Below are 14,768 nucleotides of genomic sequence, written 5' to 3'. Positions count from 1 at the left end.
AGTAACCCTCCGCGTGCCCCCTGGGCTGGGACAAGAGTTAGCAAGGATGAGCTGGCGCTGTGACGTAGCAGGTTCAGCTGCTGGCTGCAGCGCCAGCATCCATATGAGAGCCGGGTCAAGTCCCAGCTGCTCCACTTCCCATCCAGCTCTCTGCTGTGGCCTGGGAAAGCAGTAGAAGATGGTCCAAGTCCTTGGGCCCCTGCACCCTTGCCCACAGGGAGGAAGCTCCTGGCTCCTGGCTTCAGATCCGCGCAGCTCTGGCCTTTGCAGCCAATTGGGGAGTGAACCAGTGATGGAAAACCTCTCTCTCTCTCTCTCTCTATCTCTCTCTCTCTCTCTCTGCCTCTCCTTCTCTCTCTGTGTAATTCTGACTTTGAAATAAATAAATAAGTCTTTAAAAAAGAGCAAGGGTGGCCGGCACCATAGCTCACTAGGCTAATCCTCCATATGCGGCGCTGGCACCCCAGGTTCTAGTCCCGGTTGGGGCTCTAGATTCTGTCCCGGTTGCTCCTCTTCCAGTCCAGCTCTCTGCTGTGGCCTGGGAGGGCAGTGGAGGATGGCCCAAGTGCTTGGGCCCTGCAACTGCATGGGAGACCAGGAGGAAGCACGTGGCTCCTGGCTTCGGATCGGCGCAGCACGCCGGCCTTAGCAGCCATTTGCGGGGTGAACCAACGGAAGGAAGACCTTCTTCTCTCTCTGTCTCTCTCTCAAAAAAAAAAAAAAAAAGGCAATAAATAAAAAAAAAATAAAAAAGAGCAAGGGCTTCTCCTTGTTTTTAAAATATTTTACTGTATTTATTTGAAAGGTAGAGTTACAGAGAGAGCTCTTCCATTGGCTAGTTCACTCCCCAAATTGCCACAACAGTGGGGGGCTGGGTCAGGTCAAAGGCAGGAGCCAGGAGCTTCTTCCGGGTCTCCCACGTGGGTGCAGGGCCCAAGCACTTGAGCCATCTTCTACTGCTTCCCCAGGCACATTAGCAGGGAGCTGGATCAGAAGTGGAACAGCCAGGACTCAAACTGGCACCTGTATGGAATGGCAGTGTTGAATGCTGAGACTTTAGCCGCTACAGCAAAACCCGGCCTGGGGTTTCTCCTTGCAGAGAAGACCCAACCCAGCGGCCCTAGGCACTCCTCCAGGCCCTGGGGGGCGGGTTCAGAACAGACTTGGGAGTGGGAGGGAGGGGTCATTTAAAGAAAAGGAGCCGGTGGGTTCTGCCGGGTGAAACCTGCTAGCAGTCGAGAGTTGCATTTCCCAGTTGCGCCGGCAGGTGGCAGTGCTTCCCTGTCGCCAGATCAGGGCTAGGGCTCTGGGCTGCAGAGCGACTGTTGTGGGGAAGGGGCTGCAGTGGGGAAGAGGCTGGAGGGGAGGGCCTGGCCTAGGGAGGCCTCCCAACCGCCCAGAGGCGCCGAGGGTGCAGGCATGAGAAGGCGACTGCTGGGAGTCTGGAGTTGCAGGTTCTACTTACTCTCTGGCGCTACGGCCTTGCACACCTCACGGCTATCCACACAGCGGTGCTGGACTCCTCAGCAGGGGCGGCGCCCCTCTGGAAACCTTAGGCCCCCCGGGGCTGGGCCGCTTGCCTCTCCAGGGCTCTCAGGATCCCATGACCACACCCCTGCCCTGGAGCTCGGCTCCAGAGAACAGCAGTATGCAGGGACCCCTTGGCTTCACCCCTGTCGCCATGGTAGACTTCGTGGTCACTTCCGAGGGGCCTCCCCCAACCACGCCGTCCACCCCTCTATCTGCCCGCCCAGTCTCCTGTCGGTCCCGGCATCCATCGCCCTCTCTGAAACATCTTCTGCCTCTCTTCCTGTCTCACTGTTAGCTCCACGCCAAGAGCGGCGCCGAAACCCAGCCAGGGCCAGCCGGGAGCTGCTGAGCGAACGCGACCCACGCGGGCCCGGCTCATTCTGTTCTGAGGCGCACACGGATCCATCTGCGAGTCACTTGGGGGTGTGCACTCCCCCCCGCCCCCATCCTGCATCGCGGCTCTGTGCTCTCCGCTGCGTCTCCAGCAGTGAGGCCAGCAGCCTGTAGGAGGCTGGCAGGTGACTACAAGTGCGGCCCCATCCACTGTAGTTGGGAACGCTCGTCCCTCCCCCTGCCTGCCAATCAGTGCTTCCGAGCCTTTTGGAGCAGTGATGTGAACGTGACGGAAGCCCCGGGAAAGCCTGAGCCATCTCCAGAGGCGTGAGCATGCGCAGATTGTGGGCAGTGCTGGGGGCTCCCTGCGCGCCTCCCCCGGCGCCCCTGGGTCAAACACTTGGAAGCCCAGTCGTCCTGTGAACCAGGAAGCTAAGGCGCTCAGCCGGGGCGTGAGAATGGATGAATGAACGGATGGGCTCCAGCTTTGTTTGGGTTTTTAGGTTTTTTAAAGATGCATTTACTTGAAAGGCACAGGTGTCAGAAAGAGGAAGCGACATCTACCATCACTGGTTCACTCCCCAAGTGGCCTTGAAGGCAGAGGCAGGCCAAAGCCAGGAGCCAGGAGCTTCCTCCGGGTCTCCCACATGGGTGCAGGGGCCCAAGCACTTGGCCATCCTCCGCTGCTTTTCCAGGCCTTGGATGAGAGGCAGCGCAGTAGGCGCCCGCGTAACCCGCTGTGCCACAACGCAGTCCCTGCTCTAGTCTCACGGGGCTAGAGGAGAGCGAGCAGACCCTGCCTCCCCAGAGAACCACCTATCTGGGTCACCCCACCCCCGCCCTGCCCTGGACCGCCAAGGACGGACCCCAAGGAGTCTCCAAACTCCCCCTGTCAGCCACCAGCCTGGCCAGAGGTCAAAGCAGGGACCAGGGAGAGGCCCTGCCCCTCCCCGTATGGAAGGAGGCGTGGAGACAGCCAAACTGCACTGTGTGATCCGGCCCACGCCGCCTCCCCCACCCCCAACCCGCCCCACACTTCCACGGAGCGGGACTTAGGGACCGCTCGCTACAGGTCATCACCGCTACCACCTCGCCACCAGGGCTGCCATCTTCCATTCTCAGTCCCCGGGAGGTGACAGGACAGAACCGCTCTTTCCCAAGGGCCAGACAGGTAAACTGAGGCAGAGGCGGAGGCGGAGCCGCCCGCGGGCACAGCCTCGGGAAAGGGCGGCGCCGGCGGCCCCCGGCCCGTCCGCCGCGCCCGCGCCCGCGGCCCCTTCCCCGGGCCTGACCCCGGCTCTGGCTGACGGATGACCTCAGCTGCCGCCAATCCATTGGTTCCAGCTCCCGGGGGGAGCGCAGAACAAAGCGCGCTTTGTGGCGGGGCCGTCCCCGCGGCCGGCGCGTCCGCAGCCGGGACCCCCTCCGGAACTCGCGGCGACGCCCCCCGGCCGACAGCCGTGTAATGTCTTCCAGCCCGCGCCGCTCCCGCGCGCCCCACCCCCGCGCGCCCGGCGGGCTCGGCGGCGCCTGCGGGTCCCTGCCCGGGCGCACGCGGGGCCGCGCGGGTGCCTGCCGGGTGTCCGACCCTGAACTGCGGTGGGTACGATGGTGGTCGTCGTGGTTGCGATCGTGAGTCGGAGTCCCTTTAAATTCAGACAGCGCTGGCTCTGTGGTGCCCGTCGCTAGCCGGGAGGCCTCGGTAACCAACAGGGGCTGACACCAGCCGAGCGCCTGCTGTGCGCGGGGTGCAACACTGCGTGACTCCTTTGATCCTCCGCATATCGCGTACCCGGTAGTAGGGGAGTTAGGGCGCCGTGGGACTCCAGCCATCTTGGAGATAGCTCACCTCTGGGAGCCTCAGTTTTCTTGTCTGTGAAACAGGGGCAAGGGCGGTCGCCTCCCCCCTCCCCAGGCGGCTTTCCAGAGGAAGACACAGGTTGGGAGCAGGGTGGGGGTGTGCCCCGAAGGCCTTGTCTTTGGAGGACTCCCGTGGGGACTGGCTGGGTTGGGCTGCAGTGGGAGCCTCTCCCGAGGGGGGGGGGGCTTTGCTGCCCTTCCCTGCCTGCACCAGGGGAGGGGACCGTGGGGCCACAGAGGGCCCCCTCACACGCCTCTGGGCCGTTCGTTCTGCCGGGGGCACCCAGCACCTGCGTGCCCAGGCCTGGTTCCAGACCCGGGACCATTGGAGGGCACTTGGGAGACAGGCCAGCACCCACAGGAAATGGGTAGAAAATGGGAAGACTGTATCCCAGAGAGATGCGCCCCATGAGGCAAAGCCTCAGATGGGGAAAGGAGACAGGAAGTGCCCGGGTCCGGGAGGGGCACTGCGCTGCGCCAGGAGAGGAAAGGGGCCTGGGCCATCGGAGGGAAGCGTGTGCCGGCAGAGGGAACAGCCAGGGATAAGCCCTGAGCCTGGGAGAGCCCAGGAAACAAGCAAGGAGGCCTGGGGGCTGGGGCGGCAGGTGATGAGGCCGGCAGGTCATCACCGTCAGCCCGACAGGCCTTGCCGGGGAGGGGGTGGGGGCTTCAGCTTTCCCAGGAGCAGGGAAGGGATGTGGTCTGACCCCGGCTGCTGAGCAGAGCAGGACCCGGCCCACTGCTGCTGTCACCACCCCAGCCCATGGCTGCTGGGCTGGACCCGAGTGGGAAGAAGTGATGGGAACTGGGACGTAACTTGAAAATGGAAGGCCAGGATCTGCCAGTGGCTGGGAGGAGAGACAGAGAAAGGGAAAACACAAACGAGCCATGGTGGTCCTTTCTGGAATCTTCCCTGCAGGCTAAAGTGAAGACAGAGACTCGGGAGTCCCTGGGAGGAATCCCATTCCGCCCCGGAGGACACTCGGCGGGGCCTCTGCTTCCCCAGGAGCGTCAAGAAACAGTGAGGTGAGGAAAATGTGTCTCCACATCCCGTCCAGAGCCACCTTGGCAGATTGGGCCACTTGGGGCAGAGGGCTTGTGCTCACCTTCAGGAACCATTGTTCCTGAATTCCCACATCTATTTGCTTTTGTTTAGCTTAAGTTTAAAAAAAAAAATTCCAGGGAACTTGAGATGGGAGATTAAATGGACATTCAGTCTCCTGCGACATAAGTCAGCCCAGTGGTGGACAGCAGTGTGACAAACAAGACGTGCTGGCACTGCCTGCCCCGGGGTTGGCCAAGCGCCACTGTCTTTTGGCAAGCAAGTGACAAAGACCCCCAGTCTGCCAGCCCACGACTCCCTCCTTGAAGGGACCAGGACTGGAGGAGACGGGAAGATTATGGATCATCTCACTGTCCGTGTCTTCATTCTTTTCCATGGCACGCAGCAGAAAGCACGTTGGGCTCTCCCAGGCCTGTTCTCTCTCCAAAGTCACAACAACCCACCGAGGTGCGGTTAAAAAAAAAAAAAAAAAAAAAAAACAAGTTTCTTTAAAAAGACTTACTTTATTGAAAGGCATAGTGACAGAGAGAGAGAGAGAGGGTGAGACACAGAGAGAGAGCTTCCATCCGCTGCTTCACTTCCCACATGGCCCCAACAGCCCTGGCAGGACCAGGCCCAGTCTGGAGCCAGGAACTCCATCCGGGTCTCCCAGATGGGTGGCAGGGGCCACCACCTGCTGCTTTTCCTGGCACAGTACCTGGATTAGCTGGATGGGAAGTGGGGCAGCAGGGACTGGCACTGGCCCTCTGATAGGTGATGCCAGTGTCCTGGCGGCGGCTTAATCACTACATAGCAGCAGCCCTGGGGGTCCACTTATTACCCACACTGCAGGTGAGGAGCCTGAGGCTGAGAGCGGTGAGGCCCAGCACCCCTGTGGCAGAGCAGGGGTGAGGCGGGGCAGGCATGTCTCACAGCTGCACCCCCTGCACCATCCTGTCTTGAAACTGCACCCCCTGCACCATCCTGTCTCTTGAAACCTCTCTCTGGAAAGTGCAGGACTATGGGACCCGCCAGGGCCTTCAATCTTCATTCAGTTAGGTATTTATGATCTATTCAGTTATGTCTCACACAGCCCTCATTGCTTAAAAGTGTTTGAGGATAAAATTTAGAAAACATGGGGCCAGCGCTGTGGCGTGGTGGGTTAAGCCTCTGCCTACAGCACCAGCATCCCATATGGGTGCTGGTTCGAGTCCCAGCTGCTCTACTTCCTATTCAGCTCCCTGTTATGGGAAAGCAGTGGAAGATGGCCCAAGTCCTTGGGTCCCCGCACCCACGTGGGAGACCTGGAAGAAGCTCCTGGCTCCTGGCTTTGGTTCTGCGCAGCTCCGGCCATCGTGGCCATTTAGGGGGTGAACCAGAGATGGGAGACCTTTATGTTTCTCCTTTTTGTCTGTAACTCAACCTCTCAAATAAATAAAATCTTGAAATTTTTTTTTTTTAATTTAGAAAACTTCAGGAGGGCAGGCTTGGGACGGCTGCTCCCCGTATTGCGGAGTGCCTGCTTTGAGTCCGGCTCCTCTGCTTCCTGCGAATGCACCCTGGGAGGCAGCGGGTGATGGGTCAAGTACTCGGGTTCCTGCCTCTCACGTGGGAAACCCAGATGGAGTTCCGTCCTCTTGGTTTCAGCCTGGCCCAGCCCTGGCTGTTTTGGGCATTGAAGAAGTAAGCTAGCACGTGAAAGATCTCTCTATCTCTCTGCCTTTCAAATAAGATGAAAACAAATAAATAAGACAGAATACAATTTCAGGCTTCCCGCCATCAGCGTCCTCAGTGGCGAGCCCTTCCCAGCTCACTCCGCTCTAGCCAGCCTGGCTACCTCACGGCGCCCAGTCGTTCAACCTCAGGGCCCTTGCACTTGCTTTCTTCTGCCTGGAATGACCACCCTCTGGTTCTTCCAGCTCCTTGGCATCTTTCAGGCTTTGGCTCAAACATTCACCTGCACAGAGAGCCGTCCACTCTGCTCGCCACCCGCCACCAGGCCCCCAGTGCCTCACTCTTGCTGCCTTCACAACTCCTCATTGTTTGCCCACCTACTTGTTCTTTATCCTGCTGCCCCCACCGGAAAGTGAGGTCTACGCAAGCCAGGCCTGGTGGGCAGAGGAGAGGGGCCTGGAAGGGTGGGTGCTTGAGCTGCTGTCCCCGGTAGGGGAGCAGGGGTGCCTGTGGGCCCAGAGCACACGGAGACTCTGGGGAGATCCAGTCCACACAAGGAAGGGTCTTTCACACACCTTAGTGTTTGGAAATGGAAAAGGCTGTGTCATAGGGTAGTGAGCTCCCCGTCCTAGGAGCTATGCAAGCAAGAGAGGACAGCCTCTGACTGGGACTGTGTAGCATGGACTCACTCCACTGATGGGAGATATTCACCTGCTCATTTACCATTCACCCAGTCTCCCAGCCGTCCGTCCTGCACAGACGTACATGACCTTCAGCCTCTGGCCACACCTGCATTGGCACCGTCATTGACTATAGCTCCAGTGGAAGTCTGACTTCATTAACGCATGCATTTTTCAGTGAACACTGAGCTATCATTTACATACAATGAAATGCACCCATTTGAACTGTTGCCACCTGAGGCGTCTGGACCAATGCACACTGCCACATCACCACCTCCACATAGACACCTGATGACTCCCATCAGTCAAGCCCAGGGTCACCCTAGTCCCAGACAATCCCTCAGGCTGTGCCCTGTGCACTCCAGAGGGAGGGGACTGCTTTGCACTCCCACCAGCAATACCCAGACACCCATGAAAAACCACAAACCTGCATCAGAAATAAAAACTAGCACCTGGTGCTGTGGCATAGCGGGTAAAGCTGCTGTCTGCAGTGTCAGCATCCCATATGGGCGCAGGTGCGAGTCCCAGCTGCTCTACTTCTGATCCAGCTCTCTGCTATGGCCTGGGAGGGCAGTGGAAGATGGTCCAAATCCTTGGGCCTCTGCTCCCATGTGGGAGATCTGGAAGAAGGTCTTGGCTCCTGGCTTCGGATTGGCCCAGCTCCAGCTGTTGCTGGAAGTGAACCAGCAGACGGAAGACCTCCTTCTCTCTATCTCTCCCCCCAACCTCTGTATCTCTACCTCTCAAATAAATAAATAATTCTTTAAAACATTTTTAAAAATAGATTTTAAAAATAGGGGCCAGTGCCGTGGCTCACTTGGTTAATCCTCCGCCTGTGATGCCGGCAACCCAGAATATGGGCACTAGGTTCTAGTCCCGGTTGCTCCTCTTCCAGTCCAGCTCTCTGCTGTGGCCCGGGAGGGCAGTGGAGGATGGCCCAAGTGCTCCCACCTGCATGGGAGACCAGGAGGAAGCACCTGGCTCCTGGCTTCGGATCGGTGCAGCACCGGCCGTAGTGGCCATTTGGGGGGTGAACCAACGGAGGAAGACCTTTCTCTCTGTCTCTCTCTCTCACTGTCTATAACTCTACCTGTCAAATAAATTAAAAAAAAAATTTTTTTAAATAAAAAGTAACCAAAATGAATAAGAAACAAAACAGTGCACATAATTTCTTATTTTAGCTACATTATTATCTGCAGAATCTCTGAGTCCAAGACTCTTCCTCAACAGGAGGAGAGAGGGGCCCACAGGTGTTAGAAGGGTGCTCCTGGCCTCGCTGAGGAGGACTGGAAGGTGCTGAACGAGGAGTGGCTTTCTCACTCGGGTTCTCGTGATTGGAGCTGTCCACCCACATGTTTCATCCACTTCCCAGCCCCAGCCCAGGGATACAGGCTCCACATTTGGGGAACACAAGGGCTCTTTGTGCCCCCTTCATGTCACCCCCATGTAGAATGTTCGGCAGTAGCTGGTCTGGGCTGGTGTTGGAGCTACAGAGAAAAAGTCTGCTGGGCGCTGTGCAGCATTAAGGGGAGCAGAGTGCGGGGAGAGCGCAGGCCCTGAGCAAGCACGCGTCTGTTGGGTGTGTTGTCGTGAAGCAAAAAGACACAAATACCTGATTCCTCCTTTACAGTCCACATTTTTGCTCTAACGAAGTCTGCCTGGGGCAGTCGAGGAAGGCTTCCCAGAGGAGGTGGCCCTTGAACCTAAACTTGGCAGGGTTCATTCTCCTTCCGCCCATTGGACAGATGGGGAAATGGAGGCACAGAGAGGTAGAGGGACCTGCTCCAGGCCACACAGGAAGCAAGGAGGGAAATGAGAAATGAGCACCGAGTCCCAGACCAGCGGGCAGGAGAGCAGGTCCGGGGAGGGGGCTCTGGGCTGAGTCTGGAATCCATTTGCTGCGGCCCAGCAATGCTTTCCCAGGGAGAAGCGGGACCCCCCCCCCCCACCATCTGCTCCCTGTTTATTTATTTATACTTAAATCTCACCTCCCACCCCTGCCGGGGGCACCAAACATCCCCGCATCCCTGCAGAGAGGGGAAAGAGGAGAGAGCCCGGGCCGGACAGCTCCGAGCCCCGGCCTGGCTTCAAATCCCAGCTGCTCTGGGCCCTGGCTGTGGGGTGCTCCGTGCCTCGGCTCCCTCATCTGTTCAGTGGGGCTGGTAGCGAGGACTCAAGGAAGCCCTCTGGACAATGCCCGGCCCCTGCAGGCCGTGTTTCCGGGGCTCCACAAGGGGCTGCTTCCCGCACCTTCTAAGGGCCTCCAAACCTAATGGCCTAGGGTTTTCGAGGGCCACGACCCTTGCAGCCTCACGGGGACTTCACCGGGCCCCTGCCTGGGACAGGCAGATGGGCCGGAGCCCTGCCTCCCACCCATAGCGGTGTGGCTGCCCACGCCTGGGAGGGTACATGCCAGGCAGCGGGGTCCAGCTGCTCCAGAGTGGTCATCTCTCAGGCCTAGGCTGCACCCCGCAGCCACAGCCCGCCTCCCCCAACCAGCTGTGTGCCCCACCCCCGCGGGCCCTCCCTTCCATCCCCATTCCCCATGTGTACTTCCTTTCTGTCCCTGTCCCCTCTCGGAGCTGCCAGCTCCCCCATGCACCCCATTCTCTCTGCACCCCAGCCTCTCTCTGAGCCCAGGCATCCCTGCATCTGGGCCAGCCCCATCTGCACCGTGTCTCCTACCTGGAGACCCCTCTTTCCTCTCTGAGCCCAGGCTCCACCTGTAGCCTTTCGCTGAGTCACCGCCACCTCCTGCAGCTGCCTGTCTGGGTGCCCTGGTCCCTGCCCCGTGCACAGCGCTGGGTCACACCGCGACCCCTCCAGGCTGAGCTCCGCACTGCCCTGCACCGGGCAGGTGTCTGTGAGGGAAAAGATCCCGGGGCGGCCACACGGGAGCCACGCCGTGGGAGCGCTCAGAGGCTCGGGGGACCTGGAGGCGCCTGCTGGCTCTGCTCCCCATCTGCTGGGCGTTGTGCAGAGCTGGTTGCCCTGCCCGCGTCTCCCGGGGCACCTGAGCTGGGATCAAACTAAGCAGGGTTTTCCCCACACTCCAGCTTCTCTCTGCACCCACCTTGGGCTCCCAGGCCCTGGGAGAGGGGAGGAGGTGCAGGGAGCCCGCTCCCAGTGCTCCAGGAAGGAAGGCTGGAGCTGGTGAGGGGGGCAAAGGCAGGTGTTTGGGGGCTGCTGCAGCCTTGCCCTCCCCGGGCTCTGCTCAGCCCCCCCACCCCAGGAGGCCGCCGGCCCCCCTCCCCCCCATTCTCATCTGGCCTCCATGTGCTAGAGCCTGCACCTGAATACACACTCCCTGCCGATCCGTCTTGGGCTGTCAGAGGATCAATGGGGCTCCCAAGGCCCGGCCCAGCAGGGAGCTGGAGGGGGGTCCCTAACATGAGCTAGGAAGCAGCCGCGGGGCTGGGGGCGGCGGAGGGAAGCCAGGCCAAGGAGCCGGGCAGGAGCCTGGGGCTGCTGTTTCATCGGGAGGCCCCTGGAAGGCTGGGCGTCCCACCCACAGGCCCCGTCCACTCCCTCCTGCGGGAACCCCAGGCTGGTTTCCGACTTTGTTGGCCTCTGACCTCTGGGACCCTTCCCCACGGTAGGCCTCGGTTTCCTTACTTCTGAGTGCACCACCCCAGGATTGTAGTGCAGGAGGGCCTACGTTTCTACACTCAGCAAGAGATCTCTCTTCACCGGCACAGCTTAGACCATCTCTCCGATGTGAAGTGAGACCCAGCGAGAGGCAAAGAGGTGCCTGCTCAGCTCCCTTCCCGGTGCTGCGAGGCTTAGCGCGGCCATGCGTGCCGGGTGCACTCTGGAAGCGGCAGCGGGAAGGGGATGGCGGCAGAAAGGACTGGGCAGATGGGCCAGGCTGGGCCGGAGACGCCTGACCTCTTGTGCTGGGATCCATGCCCAGAACTTCCAGCGCCATGTAAGAGTTCTAGCGAATGCGAAGTGTCCGCCCTGCGGGGACGCATGAAGAAGCACAATGCGTCTCTCCACGAGGGGCTTCATTACAGAGACGGAAACAGTCACCTCACCGTGGAGAGAAGTGGCAGACACACCAACCACGGGGTCACAGTGAGCGCCGCCGGATCCGCACAGGTCAGTGCCCGCCATGCGCCTCTTGTGGGCGGCACCGGCCGTGGCACAGCGCCCGCCCTGGGAGTCTCACCCAGGTCCTGATCTGAATCTAAGCGCAAAGAGAAAGCCAAGCAGGACAGCCGACAAACAAGTGGTCATTAAAATAAAAAAAAATAAAAGTTAGCATAAAAGTCAAAGAACTTTTAGGGGCCGGCGCTGTGGCTGTAGAGGGTAAAGCTGCCGCCTGCAGTGCCGGCATCCCACATGGTTGCAGGTTCGAGACCCAGCTGCTCCACTTCCGATCCAGCTCTCTGCTATGGCCTGGGAAAGCAGTAGAAGATGGCTCAGGTCCTTGGGCCCCTGCACCTGTGTGGGAGACCTGGAAGAAGCTCCTGGCTCCTGGCCTTGGATCTGCTCAGCTCTGGCCGTTGCTGCCATTTGGGGAGTGAACCAGCAGATGGAAGACCTCTCTCTCTCTCTCTCTCTCTCTGCCTCTCTGTAACTCTGCCTTTCAAACAAACAAATAAATAAATCTTAAAAAAAAGAAAAGAAAAGAAAAAAAGAACTAGTCTGCCCCTGCCCTCCCCTGCCCCAGGTGCCCATGGCCAGCGCACCCAGGAGAAATGTCGCAGCGAACAGCACTGCTGCCTGGTGGCCCCAGGCCCCCCGCATCTGCTCCTCCTCTTTCCTCCCCCCCCCTTCCTTCTTTCTAGGTTTATTTATTTATTTTAAAGTCAGGATTACAGAGAGAGAGGGAGAGAGAGAGAGGTCTTCCATCCACTGGTTCATTTCCCAGATGGCCTCAATGGCCAGGGCTGGGCCACGCTGAAGCCAGGAGCCAGGAATTCCATCCGGGCCTCTCACATGGAGAGCAGGGGCCCGAGCACTGGGGCCATCTTCTGCTGCTTTCCTAGGTGCATTTTTGGGAGTCAGAAGAATCAAAACGCTGGCGCCTGCTCCTCCACTTTCTCCTCATCACCTCCTGCCCTCCCCTCCTCTACTCCATGGCAGCAACGTCTGATCCCTTGCTCTGCCTCTCTCACCTCAGGGCCTTTGCACATGCCATTCCCCTTGCTCAGAATCCTCTGCCTTCCAGTCTGTTCTCAATGACAGCTTCCAGGTCCAGCTGCCCCGCCCGAAAGGGGAGAGCCTCTTCTCTGCTTGATTTGCCTGCCAATTGTTTCCTCACTTACTTTTCCCATTGGCTCATTTGTGCAGATAGAACACACGTTCCACAGGTGCCAGGATCATCGCTGTGTCCTCAGGGCCTAGGATGTGGCTGGACCTCACTAAGGATGTCCAGAACAAAGGAAAGACGGGGCCAGAGCCTGGCATCACGTTTGGAAAATGAATTAGTTAATTAAAGAAAGGAGAAAATGGAAGAGAGCTGGGACAAAAGACTCAGCAGCCAGCCGAGAGCTGGGGGTGTGTATGGCCCCTCAGTGAGATGTGCCCGTCCCATCTCAGAGCACCTGGGTTCATATCCCGCTCCAGCCCCAGCCCCAGCCCCATCCCCAGCCCCAGCTCCAGCCCCAGCCCCGGCCCCAGCCCCAGCCCCAGCCCCAGCTCCAGCCCCGGCCCCAGCCCCAGCTCCAGCCCCAGCCCCGGCCCCAGCCCCAGCCCCAACCCCGGCCCCGGCCCCGGCCCCGGCCCCAGCCCCAGCCCCAGCCCCAGCCCCGGCCCCAGCCCCAGCTCCAGCCCCAGTGTCCTGCTAGTGAGCACCCTGGCGCGGGAAGGGCAGTGGTGATGGCTCAAATAATTGGGTTCCTGCCTCTCACATGGGAGGCATGTATAGGGCTCCAGCTCCCAGCTTCAGTCTGGCCCAGCCAGGCTATCACAGGCATTGAGAAAATGAACCAGTTCTCTCTCTGCCTCTCAAATAATCTTTAAAGATTTTATTTATTTATTTGAGTGTAGAGTTCTAGACAGAGAGAGGGAGAGAGAGAGAGCGAGGTCTTCCATAGCTGGTTCACTCCCAAACGGCCACAACAGCCAGAGTTGGGCTGATCCAAAGCCGAGAGCCAGCTGTTTCTTCCAGGTCCCTCATGTGGGTGCAGGGGCCCAAGGACCTGGGCCATCTTCTACTGCTTCTCCAGGCCATAGCAGAGAGCTGGATTGGAAGAGGAGCAGCTGGGACATGAACTGGCACGCAGATTGGAGGCTGGTGCCACAGGCAGAGGCTCAACCCACTATGCCACAGCCCTTCAAATAAACTTAAAAAAAACTTTCCCCTGACATGCTGTCTGCCAGGGAACTGGGGCCGGCCACACCCTGGGAGCTGCCCAGCTTGGACCTGGGCCCCCAGGAATGAGCCAGTGTTGACCACGTGGCCCAGCTGCCCGCCGCTCTTGTGCCCAGGGATCCCACAATGCCACAATGGACGCCCTCCTGAGTTCACTGCATTCTCTGACTCCAGGGTCATAGGCAAGTGCAGATGCTGGTGTGCGAGGACCCTCCCACCCCATCACTGGAGCAGAGCTGTGACCCCAGACCGCAGCTCTAATGAGACGGAGGGCCACTGGCGCTGAAACACAGGGGCAGCCACCTGGGGGCAGGTGGGATGAGCCAGCACCGTCAGGGCTGGGAGACAGGGGCAGGGGAAATGAACGTGGACACTGGGGACTCTGGCTGGCTCAGGCCTTCGCAAGGGTGGCTGCCCACCTGGCCTGCACCTGCCTTTTCCCGGTCCTTCCTCCTCCTCCTCTGCCTCCCACCCACTTCTCTAAAGCTGTAGTGCCCTGAGGCAGCATGGTATCCTTGCTGGGCACTGCGGGCTCTGAGCAGCCTCCTCTCGTCCAAATCCCAGCCCTCTAGTTCGCTAGGCCTGTGACAAGTGACTTAACCGGCCTTTGCCTTGGTCAGCCCCTCTGTGAAAAGAGGGTAGGTAGTCTTGGCGCCCGCTGCTGAGGGTGCAGGGGTGGCCCAACTGAGAGGAAGGGGGTGTGCCAGCCAAGCGCGCTCAGGGAGCGTGGCTGTTCCTCCAGAAAGGGCGGTGGCTCTGTTAGAAGCCGGGGGGCTGCTTCCCTGTGGTTTATGGTGGCCACTGAGCCTACAGCCACCCCAAAACTGACCCTACGTTTGCACCGTGCAGATGGAAAAGCTAAGGCCCCACGCAGGGAAGCTATTATCACTCACCCCTAAGACTTCAGGGTTTTGACTGAGGACCTACTAAGTGCCAAGCCTCGTGTGAGGGGTGCAGGGGAAGACTGGGAAGAAAATCCGCTGCTGCCTCCGCCCCAGGGAGCTTACTCCGTGCTCCAGAACTGAACGCGGACACGGCAGGTGCTAGAAGGGAAAATGGAGGGACCACGGACACAGAGCGGCTGGGGGAGAGGGGCGGGGAGCCCACTAGCAGAGGGGCGGCATTAGAGCTGCTACCTGCACGGACAAAGGTTGCCATGTGGAGAGGGCTGGGGGCACAGGATGCCACCTGCACTGTTGTCTGTGATGGCAAAGCCTAGAAACCACCAAATGTCCATCAGCATGGACTTACGGTCACACGTTGTGGGTGTTCCTATTCGGTTACCTCCCTTTCTCATGGGGCACACATCCCAAGACCCCCAGGGGGC

The sequence above is a fragment of the Oryctolagus cuniculus genome, chromosome 11, assembly GCF_051225735.1.
Source record: "Oryctolagus cuniculus isolate XC-2025 breed Fujian yellow rabbit chromosome 11, ASM5122573v1, whole genome shotgun sequence".
In the NCBI taxonomy this organism is placed as follows: domain Eukaryota; kingdom Metazoa; phylum Chordata; class Mammalia; order Lagomorpha; family Leporidae; genus Oryctolagus; species Oryctolagus cuniculus.
The sequence above is the reverse complement of the archived record's forward strand: the minus strand, read 5'-3'. Positions refer to the sequence as shown.